At 38.9% G+C, this 12,476-nt stretch overlaps 1 protein-coding gene across 1 annotated transcript in view; it reads right to left on the bottom strand.

The window, feature by feature from the left end:
* Positions 1 to 11,117, bottom strand: part of LOC126244882 (protein halfway) — a 219,775-nt gene extending 208,658 nt beyond the window's left edge. The window contains exon 1 of the mRNA XM_049948274.1: positions 10,950 to 11,117. The gene's annotated coding sequence lies outside the window, so the exon portion shown is untranslated. The remainder of the gene's footprint in view (positions 1 to 10,949) is intronic.
* Positions 11,118 to 12,476: the final 1,359 nt, after the last annotated feature.

Below are 12,476 nucleotides of genomic sequence, written 5' to 3'. Positions count from 1 at the left end.
TCAGAGTGTTTTAAATAGTTAAGACGTAACATCGTCTGTCGCATTAACCAAAGGATAACTTATCCTACGTATTAAATAAAGTGATACGAGCGGAAAGTTAATTCCACTTATATTTTTCTTCGCATTTATTACTTTCACAGTATAATTTTAAATTACGCTGGAACGTTCCCAGTTACATGCTTAAACTTCCGCTCTGGTAAAATAGGCACTGCAATTTGCCTAACGCCATTAAAACAGAGGTGCTACCGAGTATTACAGTGGTGAAATCCCTTTTATGTTTTTGTTAATATAGTTTTGTGTATAGCTTCTAACGGCGACATGTTTTTTTCACATGCGTACTCTTTTTCAGTAACAACTCTGTTCTCGAAGCTGAAGGACACGTTGTGGTAGTGCTTCGACCTCTGCCACGGCGTAATTATCGGCAGAAACAAACGACACGGCCTTGACGGCTTAGCTGCAATAAACCTCTCCCGTGGCTTATTCGGCGACAATGCCCGCGAATAAGCAGACTGCATGCAAGTAGGCCATAATAAATATAAAAGGTGAATAACACTCACAGCTGACATGCAAATGGAATACTTAATGATTCTGCTTTCAGCGGAAGCTCTATCAATAAAGGAAATACATTTCCTGCAGTCCGCGATCACTGTGAATAATACCGGGTAGATTGCTTAATAAATTTCTTTGTTTGTCGCGCTGTTTCGACTACTGACAACATATCTCAAAAAACACAAAACTTACCGCACTCACACTGAAGCTTGTTTTGCAACGTCTGCGTTTTACACACATCTGATAACGGCAATGGCCGAAACGGCGTAACAGAGAAATTTATTAAGCGAGCTATACAACTCTATTTACAGGAACTCGTATCACCCAAATTATTTCTCTTTTCAACGGCGTTCCCTGCAAGGGGCAAGGAAGGAACTACTCTCCCGCCCCCCTCCACGGCCGTATATTTCAGTTTTATTCTCACTTCTTTCCCCTCTGGAAATGTTTGATAACGTTAAAAATCCCGAGCTTCACCATCGTTCAGAATCCATGTTAAACTGTAGGTCACCTATTTCTGGCTAGGTAAGTCATTTTAAAGGTCAGTGGAAATCAACGTCTTAAGAAAAAGAATGAGAGGGGGAGGGTGGTAGGGAGATTGGGAGGGAGGGAGGAAGAGGGAGACGGAGAGAGATCTTTTCTTGGATAAGTTTCACAGTCAAATAAAACTGTTTAAAACACATTTTGGCTTTACTGTTAAAATTACTTTAAAGGTCCACAATTACAATTTCATCTTTAATGCCTTTTAAGGGGAATAATTTCTTACTGTAGCAAACACCAAAATTCCAAAAAATATCAGTGTATTTATTATATGTCATGTTCACTCATATATTCCATCTTCTACGGCTACATACATTTCATTTCAGGCTCTCTTTGTATAAGTAACGGCAAATAACTGCACACATTAATGATAAACTGAGAATATGTACCACAGCACAAAATTGTTTCACATTAAAATGGCCAAAGACTGCAAATGAAATCATGTACTTCAAAAATATAATAATTTCAACAGTCGTGTGTTTTGAAACCTCACGTTATTCTGCCTATAATAATAACCTATCACACACAGGATGTAAAACTGCAAATGTGTTCTCTGCTCTAAAACTTGCTAAAATGGTAGAATGGGAGCAAAGGCGAAAACAAGAGGGAGAGGTAAGTGTAAGCGAGTGTGCCCCACAACTTTTAGGTACTTTTAAATGTGGCTTTATGACAGCAAAAGCCGCCATTAGTTTTTAACTAAGGGACCTTCGTTTGACAGCTCATGTTACATGAGCACATGTTATCTTCAGTATAATATGTTCTGCCACATGATGTTCCATTAGACCAAAACCAGCAGCAGAAATTGATAATATTAAAATTGGAACATCAATTTTGGTGGTCACATTTTTTCTTAAAAAGCTGGGTTATATAGCCACCCTGAAAACAGACTAAACAGGCCACTGAAATTATCTAGAAAGCTAATCAGCCATATTCATTCCAACATTTGCTAAAATGGGAAACAGGTCAGCTGGTAAACTAGTGTCTGTCCTCTTATCTGAAAACAAATACACTCAGATAAAATACCTTTTAACAAAATGTGTATACCACTAGCATTTGAGTCTTCTCATCAGATCATTAAAACATGCAATGGACTACGAAATGCACATGGTTATGTGAAAAGGGACTATCTTGTCTGCTAATCTAGATGAAATGAAATGAAATGTCGTGTGACGAGGGCCTCCCGTCGGGTAGACCGCTCGTCTGGTGCAAGTCTTTCGATTTGACGCCACTTCGGCGACTTGCGCGTCGATGGGGATGAAATGATGATGATTAGGACAACACAACACCCAGTCCCTGAGCGGAGAAAATCTCCGACCCAGCCGGGAATCGAACCCAGGCCCTTTGGATTGAAAATCTGGTGCCCTGACCATGAGCAGTTCGTTTTTGTTGTTACAGGTTAGTGCCTCTCACCTCCAACCACTCTTCTTGTCACTGCATGACTGTGCCTCAATAGGGATGTGACAACATGTAACAGGACAGTAAACTGAGCCACTGAATTTACTGCAAATGCTTCCTCTAATTTGTTTCCCTGAATCACCGTGTGCCCTAGATCCCAGCAAAATGATGTCCTTTTCCAGTCTTAGAAGGTGCAGACACGAGTCTATAATGTTCTGAACGTGTTTATCTGGCATATTCCGAGACTCAGAACATACACAGGGCATTTACATCACAATTATGTATCACCTATTTAAGTGGCCAAAAGATTACATGCAATTCTACAAATCTCCCTGGCCCCCATCTGTAAATATTACACTGGAATTGCAGAGATCATCAGAGTCAAAAACATACTCATGAGTACAGCTGCTCTGGTAAATGTACCCTGGTACATCTACAGAAATTCTGGGCATCGTGGATGTGACATTGGGTTCCAACTCTGGGTTTGGGTTGAGATTGAAACAAATGTAGTACAATTACAGCATGCTTTGTACGGATTCAAAACTATCTTTTTACTCAAAGGTGATTTACAAAAACCAGTTCCATGACACAATGAGTAACAGTTTGGAATACTGGGGATTCTGGAACAGTCAAGAACCTGTCCCTTCGATGCACCATCATGGCCGGCCCCAAGATAGCAAGTAGTAGTTCTCGTGCTCAGAATGGAGCATATCGTTGCATCAGTACCTCCTGAGGTCCACAATGAGAATGGTCAAGAAAACTCCTGACCTCTAAAACCTAGAAAAAGTTTAAATTTACCATTCTTTCCAAACTACTTCCTATACAGCTAGTTAAGACAATGGTTCGATTACTGTGTGGAATATTTCATACTTCCTTGGTCTGAGGAAGAGTAAGAAAAGTGTCCCTCTCCAAGATTTTTGAAACTGTCCATTACTAAATGTAGTAAGGTTTTAGGGGCATTTCATTTGATTTGATTTGCTGCCAGTGTGCTGCATTGTACAACTTTACTTCTCTCCTTCAGTAATGACTCTGCGCAGCATCATGAGATTCAGAAAAAAGTGAAACCAGGTCCACCCTAAAAAAAAAAAAAAAAAAAAGAGTTATAGTTTTCACTATTTTTGGGTTGGTTACCTCCTCTACCCATAGTCTGCGTAGAATGGTGAAATACAGCATGCTGCAATTTACGCAAATTTTGTTTGAAAGCACTTCTTTTACTAGCCAATAATTTCTGTATCTCACATAGTGTTATTTCATTTAGTAAAACACTAACATATCCCAGACATGGTCATACAATGAGTCAACAATGGTTTAAAAGGTGCAGTGCGGAAAGATTGGTGTCACTTTGTGGAATAGTCTGCAGGTGCACCTTGTGATGTAGCTGGGTAGAGAGAGCAGGGACTCGTCTGCACACTCTTCAGTTTATAGACGGACTAAACAGTACAGTTGCTAAGTGTTCCTGTGTTTCAAGGAAATACTTCTAATGAATTTCCATAATTCCGTAAGGCTCATGAAATATTTGATTGTATCCCGAAAGATTTCACATAGCCTTTCCTTGTTGCACTTACAGTTGAAGAATCTGAAAATTCTCTAAGCAGCAAGCCTGTCCCAAACTGTTGACAGACATTCCTCACTCCACCATGGGACAAACTATCTTCACACAGCCAGCTGGGTGAACCATCTGGTTAGTCTTACTGAAAATTCATGTCAGTGACTTTCTTTTGGTCATTGCTTAATATGCTAAGTGTGTCCAGATCGAGAAGTGGTCACTGGTGAGCACATCATCCATTTCTCACTGTGCAGTGTCTGCAAGAGCAAGAGAGCATAACATAACAAGTGAGTGCTAGTGTCAGACTGCCTGTTTACAAAAAGTGTACAGTTTCTGAAGCCACGTAACTCTCAACAGCTTGATATAGAGACAGCAGAAACCCATTACACATTATATGCATTAATGTCTTCCCACAACAATTAGGTATCAGTGCAGTGAAGCTTCTTGACCTTCACTGAGGGTAGGAAGCAGATAACAGAAACATCATGTGGCTTGTGTACTACCACACTGGCTGCTTGCAAGATGGTGGTACAGGGGATGAGGGGAGGACTTATAACATATGTAATTCACTGATGTGACAACAACTTTAATTTCTCAGAACTGGTGTATCTTTTCAGTAGATGTTATAAACTCACTAACACATTAGTGCCAGTATCTCTGGAATGTGTTTCTTAGAGACATATAAAAGGCCTCCGTTGCAGTAGTTTTTTTGACACACACACACACACACACACACACACACACACACACACACACACACACACACACACACACACACACCGTCCAGCCTTTGTCGCAGATTCAATGATTATTACCATCCCACATCAAATTTTTGTATCACTCTTATTTAGTTTTATAAAACAGTACAAAGAACACATTTGGCCATCTGAATTTGTGCGTGGAATAGCCTGACTGGCTCACTTCTAATTAACTTGGAACTTATGTAAAGTACTGAATTTTTTTCTTAACAATTATTTCTCAGTACAGTCTACCCGACAACACCCTTACTAGCTTTCCTGTTTCCGAGCTCTCTCTCTCTTTCTGTGTGTGTGTGTGTGTGTGTGTGTGTGTGTGTGTGTGTGTGTGTGAGAGAGAGAGAGAGAGAGAGAGAGAGAGAGAGAATGTTACTGTAGTATGGGTGCATTTTTATGGGCATAATATTACTTTTTCTCATCAAGATGAAAAATGTGTTGTTACATGGGTTACTAGAGGACGAGAAGTTCTCTCGCAACCATTGATTCCATAATGTTATCACGCACACATGGAAATATGTGGGTTGTATGGTCAGATAGCTTTGGACTCAGTCTCTATGGTCTCTGTTGTTATTAGCAGTTTACCCTTTGGAGGCAATGATGGTAAATTCACTGATGACTTGATGATTATTTATATTTTGCTTATCTGTCGAGATAATGTTACAGTTTTTATGATAATGTTACAGTTCGAGTACTGACAGTAACTTTTGCAGCATGTCTAGGAAAACTGTAGATTTTGAGAAATATTTCTGCCGGCAATATTTATCACAGGTTATGTTCCGGTTTTATTCTCATTGTACTCGTATGTTAGGAGCAGAAGAAAATTAGAATAATGATTATATGTAACTTGATAGGACGCTTTTCTCCTTACTCTACCTCACGGGCTACATGATGATGATGATGATGATGATGATGATGATGATATTTGGTTTTGGTAGTGTTCAACTACGTGTTTATCAGCACCCATACAAATTCCCAATCTTTTCACTGTGCAGTCCCACCACTTTCCCAAATGATGATGAAATGATGAGGACAACACCAATACCTAGTCCCCAGGCAGAGAAAATCTCTGACCCAGCCAAGAATCGAACCCGGGACCCCATGATCCAGAGGCAGCAACACAAGCCACTAGACCATGAGCTGCAGACCATGGGCTAGAGCATCTAACTCTTGCTACACAGTGCCCTTGAGATGACTATTTATAGAGAAATTAAAAATATTTGAGGAAATTAACAAATAGTGCCATGATGGACATTTGACTTTTGCCGTCTCCCCCTAAGACACCCAAACTAAGTCACCATACGGGCATTAATTGCAGCACCCAAGTTTGTAATGTATCTGACATTTAAGCACATACAACATATCATGTGCTCTGAGAGAACCGCTCCACTGCAAATAAAAATAAATGCAGCCGTTCTTATTTTTCATAATATTTTTGACATGAAGAGTCCCTTCCTGTATGATGTCTATGTGAGTAATCACCCTTAGTGAAGTTCAGTGTTATGCAGCTAGGTTTCAATGCATTATTGAAAGGACTATTTCTGCTTGGAGCTGATTTGCTTATAAGATGCCAATTTATAAAAAAATCATTGATTTAAAAGTGCAAGAAATCTTCTCCTGGATTTTTGGTTAAAGAGCATGGGTCGATGAGCCTGGTACAACTGATGTATAGCCAAGAAAATATGAGTGGTTGATATCCAATTGATTTCCAAATCAGCACAGAATTTTCAAGAATGAGATATTTTTATAGAATGTTTTTCTTTTCCCCACCCACAATCTTATAAGCTAAGCCAACACTTTCATCCCCTTGACATACAATGATCCACCGTCAAAACAAATGATGGTCACTGAAGACTGTGGTAGTTACAGTAACGGAAAATATGGAAGATGCAGCACTGAGAAGCCTTAAATTCTGAAATCTTTATTTCACCTAATCTGTACTCAGACAAGACTGGACGAGTTTTCAAAGATGCAGGCCATTCACCATTACCTGGATGGCACACTTAGCTTATCAAATGGCATGGATGTACTACTGAAGAGCATTGTGAAGCCTAAAAAAACTGCTTGAGACAGGCACAAACTGCGACACATAAAAATCCATACAAAAATCCTTAAAACATGCATTGCAATAATAAATTATCTTCTGAATTAATGTCCTCCTGTACACACTATGTTTAGTAATGCATTCAACAAAGTATTGCAATACCTGTAAAACTTATGGCACAAATCATTCAGAACTGGCTATGCTTCCGAACTCACACACCACTGAGTTCTACGAGTTACAAGATGTGCAGCTAATCTAGCAAAGCTCCACTTTCAAATCTTTTGCTGTCATTCATCTTGGAATACTTGATTGATTATCTTATATTTTTATATCTCCCTTTCCCTCCAAAAATATTAAGACTGGAAAGCACCATATCAACAAAAGTTTTTACTTATGATAAAGTTGCAAATTTCTGGAAATATTCAGTTTCACAGATTTAGCTAATCAATGGAATTCAATTTAGATCTGATCTGAGGATTAAAGCTGCATAACTGTAAAACAATGAGGTCAGTCCTCACATAGAGTATGCATCATTGCACATTTGTAGCCCTCAACTTCACCTCCAAAATGATATCAAAGGTCAATTTAGAACAAAAACAGTCTGAAAATAACTTCACTTTTTTCCCAAGAAAACATATAATCTGAGATATTATAAAAACGTATCTCTTAAAAGATATGTAACTGTGTGACAACCTAAAATATTCGTACTGTTTACTCATCTGGCTAAAAATTAAACTAAGCATAACTGATGCATGAGTATTCACTTGCAGTAATATATTGCACCATGATTAACTATAAAGTGACATGAAGGTAAATAAAATCCAGCTTTGTGTGGAAGAGCTTCAGTGACATTTCACAAACAGGAAACCAATCTCATACATTCCTCACTCCCTTCTTTCTAAAACAATTTGCCACCTGATGTTCAACCCAGCATTCTGAACCTCAGCCATATGTATCAGTTTTTCCCAATCTAAGTTTTAATTTATTTATTTGGTTAGTTTCCCAGGTGACTGTCCACACCATTTTTAAAAGTGGTCTCAAATCTCCATGGAAGGATGACCAATGGCAACGTGATCTATATCAAAAATTTATTTGTATGCTAATTTGCAGCAGGAGAAGAATTATGAGATGTCATGCAGTGGCAATGATAGTAAACTATTGTCTGAAGGAGAGGAGGAGGGAGTGGACTGGAAATACAATCCTCTCCCTAGTTGTTCTGCTTTGCAGCAGGTTCAGACATTGTACTTCACAATCTCCCCCCCCCCCGCCCCCCCTTATCTTGTGGTATCCTCTGTAGTTCCTCTCAGACGTACCATTTTGCTCCCTGGCACTACCTTAGTTTCTATCTTTTTCTTCCCCTCCCACTCTCTCTTTACTACCATTCAATTCCTTACTAGAGTATACATTAGCAGCTCACGAAGTGGCCTTGCTAATTTTTATTTCCTTAAAGTGCCTTCCTGTTCTCCCAAATGGCTCAACACTTCTTCACCCAGTCTTCCCATCTCACCTACTTTCCTCCACACCCACAGTTCCAACCTCCTTTCTTCATATTTTCATCTTTACATGGTATAAAGCTATGCTACATATATAAAGTTTAACCATCTTTTCCTCAGTTTATATTCAGAGGCCAGCATAATGATTTCCTCCTTTTCTTGAACACTGTCCCGGCTGTAGCTATTCTCAGTCCTATGCTTGTGTCACATTTTAGATTTTCCACTGGATCCATGAGTACAATTAGCAAGGGAACCCCTGAGTAGGTTAACAGCACAGGAAGACAGTTGTAAATATTCAGAGGCTTCAGTTTATGGGCTAGCATATAGTGTTACCCCATCAGACATTACGTTACACAATGAAAATAATGCAATAGGCCTACTGCAATTTCGGATAAAGATCTAAATGTGGCCTGTTTTGTCTCTTGCCCTGTAGGTAATGTGGTCATGCAGTCAGCTATCCTATTCAGTAGATTTCATTTCACTAAATGAAACCACAGGCTTCCTCTGAAAGGCATAAAGAGGAATATTCAATGTTAGTCATTGGCTTTCACCAGTGACATAGGAAATGTGCAGCAAACATCATAAACAACAAGGCGAGTGTAACACAGTATCAGTGGCCCTTTTTTTCAAACAGGCTATGCTACAGATCACTGTGTCAACACATTCAGATTTTTTTGCTTTCACATTCATCAGCTCTTAACTCTCATCCAAACTGAAACCTTCCAACCTAACCTAGACCCTGAGCTACGCTACACATAAGTCTGTCACCATAATCAGTTTTTTTGCTTTCATATCTGTTGGCTTCACCAACTAACAAGCAAACTGCAAAAACATTCACCAAAAGCTGATGTCACACAGCCATTAACATTATGCCAAAGGTCCAAGTCGACGACTGGTATGTAATATTCCTCTTGACTTCCTGCAAGAATATTGTTTTTACCGCTGATTCACAAAACTAAATACACCTAAATTTTAAAACAACTAATTTGAGTACTTATAAAGTTAATGGTTTAAGAGATAGGTATCATTATGAGTTAAGGGTTTTTTTTTCTTTCAGAAATTCTCATAACTGTCCAAAAATGCCAGATCAAATGTTATTTTATGCTAAGATAGCAAGAAGAGGCAGTGAAGAGGAATAGGATCTAATTACATACACTGAATCCATAGGAAGTGAGGAGAATAACATCACATTTAACTGTAACAGGAACACTATACTGTTTCTATGTACAAAGGAGAAAGTAAAAGGTATGTCCTTTGGAACCCTGAATAGCATATAAAATTAGGGGTAAAGGAACTGGTGAGGCTACTACAAGGTGAGAGTCCACAAATTCGCCACACATAGGCCCTAACATCTTGCTTCCAGCTTAAGTCATTTGAGATAGGCCCATTTGTTTACTACCTTCTCAATAGCATTAAGTTGTAATCTCCAGAAATTCTTTTGAAACAGTTAGCAGCCAGTATGAAATAAGTAAGAACTGATTCACAAGTTCATGGAAAATCAAAACAAACTTTCACAAATATAAGAACCCGTCTACAAGTGAAAACTCACAAATTAGTAAACAATTATCCACGAGAACATCAAAATTAACCATTTCCAGTGCGTTGTTTGTTAGTGCCTTTGAGGAAAAGCTGTGCATGATATGCGTAATAACAGCTGTAATCACTGCTGTCAGATTATGTGATGTTCACAAGCAAATTACAACATTAACTGTTTACGAAACATTGTCCGATTATTGATAAACCAGGAAGAGCAACAACTTCATCTAGACCTCCTTCCATATGTATCATTTTCCTCTTTTGTTTGGGTTACTTACTACAAAGTAAAACAAATCCTTGCTCACATTTTGTATACCACATAAAAGACAGTGTTCACTTCATCATAACACATTGTACGCATGCATTTACTCGATACAAAATAACGGCAGTTGGTTGCCGTTGGTTTTGATATCAAGTTACTGTGTAAATATTAACGTAACATGCATTGAAAATTTTGAAACACGAGGTATCCCTTGATAGAACCATCACAAACAACTGAAATCAACTTCTCCCTCCACATTCACTGTAATTCAACTATATGATTATTAGGTAGTTTTCAGCCGTTTTATAGGCGAACGTCTCAGAATATCCCAACAGTGGCCCATTTGAGGAAAATCTGGTCTTGTATCAAAAAAGCAATTGCAGAAATTCAATGTTAACGTTACCACAAATATCTTAAGACATACTGTGAATCAGGTATGTCTTAACTATGCACAAATTCCGCATAAGAATCCATATTTTCCGACTGTCAGAATGCTGATCATCACATCCCTATCACTATCAACAAAACACTCGACATTACTTCGTCTCAATCGTAAACATTACTGCATTGTGTTACACAATCTGTGGCGTTGAAGAGTAAATGATATTCCCAGCGATAACAGTTAAATAGCTGTGAAGCCAAAAATAATCCAGCTGCAACCAAGCACTTCCGCATTCTATATACGATTCAGAAACTCCTGCTTCCAGTGAAACATATCATCGCTGATAAACATACCGTAGTCAAAACAACTCCTGGAAGTCACAGTTCAAATAACTGTCTTCATTTCGTACACCATTTGTGTCGCTTAAAAGGTTACAATGAAAAATATCTTTACCTCTGACAGCGATTAAAAATCCTTCTTTAATCCATTGCAATGAAGAGTGATTATCCTTCTCCCACTACCGTATTGTTATTTTAACAATCACACATACAACAACACACACGCGAGATCTGAATCTGACAGGCGCACAGCGGTGCCCGCGCACACGTTTCAACCCGTAAGGCAATACCGCGCGTGCGCATTGCCAAGGTCGAGGTTCACTGCGTCCTCGCGTCAGAGGCGGAAATGATGGCGGGCTGTTATTTTGGAAAGAGGCGAGTGTGTTTTAATCTGAGAATCTTTCTCGGAAGCCTCATAAAATTAACGCTGTGAATTGCTAACAACGTCTGAAATGAGGAAGAAGAAGTAAGTTAGCCAAAATACAGATAAAATCCCTGTTTAGTAGACACCGAGATCTTATTTTTTATACGTTCCTGATTGTTAACGCATCTGGGTGATGAAGTTTTAGAAGCCGACATCTGCTGGATTTTATCCACATTCCTAAGAACAGCAATTCGAAATTTACCAGGTAATCCCATTACTGTACCTAAAGGCGCGCTTTTAGTATTGTCTACCTTTTCAGCGCGAAGTCATGAGTGTCTCACAAGGACAACGTGCCCTTAATGTCAAGATTACCTATCCGGTACAAATACGCTGAGCCAGCAAGGGATAAGAGCTGGTAAGCAAACTACACATAAAAATAAATTCAGTGCTGTACCACAGGGGACTATAAGCTTGTTACGTGAGTTATGGATGGAAAAGATAACGCGCAATAATTCGATATGGTACCTCGGTTATACTTCTGGGACATGTCATACAAGGACTACCATTCGTGCTAACCCAATAGGCCGGATAGATAATACAAGGAGTCTATTCGTGCCACGCGTATAAAGCGAACAGATAACACAAGTTGTTAGACAATCCAGGGATGGTGCAGATACCTTTGACAAGATTTAGGTCAGGCTTCATGCTGAAAAAGAAAATGCCTATGCTGAATGCTTATGTAAGCTTTGCATCAACATCCGATCAACAGATTATATATTGAAAATGGATGAAAAAAGTGAACTTAGACGGCCGTAGGTTTATTCACTTCACTGGAGGTTTCCACAGATATCATGACATTTGTTGCTGGAGACACTCAAATAAAAAAGCGAACTACAAGTGTCTCAATCAATAAAAATACAGGATTCGGAGTGTAATTTAGAGATCTCGAGCATTTTCTTACCACGGAAACAATGAAGAAAGAATTGGTACATATCGTTTTTCAAAATATCGCATTTAAAATGTTTACCGTCTTGCATGTGTTCGACTCACTTGTGGAAACATTTTATCCACTCTGATGATGCCTCAAAAACCGTACTAGAAGGATTCAACAGCTTCTTTAGATGTTGAACATCGGTGCCCACACAGTTTTGTTTGGCCTGCGGGAACAAAAAGAAGTCGTTAGAAGAGTTCATATGAATACGGTCAATGAGATATTAATTCGCTGTTTTTCTCCGTCGAACCAATATTTTGAAATTTATGTCGTGTTCAGAAGATCTA

This window comes from Schistocerca nitens, chromosome 1 (assembly GCF_023898315.1).
Source record: "Schistocerca nitens isolate TAMUIC-IGC-003100 chromosome 1, iqSchNite1.1, whole genome shotgun sequence".
NCBI classification, from domain to species: domain Eukaryota; kingdom Metazoa; phylum Arthropoda; class Insecta; order Orthoptera; family Acrididae; genus Schistocerca; species Schistocerca nitens.
The sequence above is the reverse complement of the archived record's forward strand: the minus strand, read 5'-3'. Positions and strand labels throughout refer to the sequence as shown.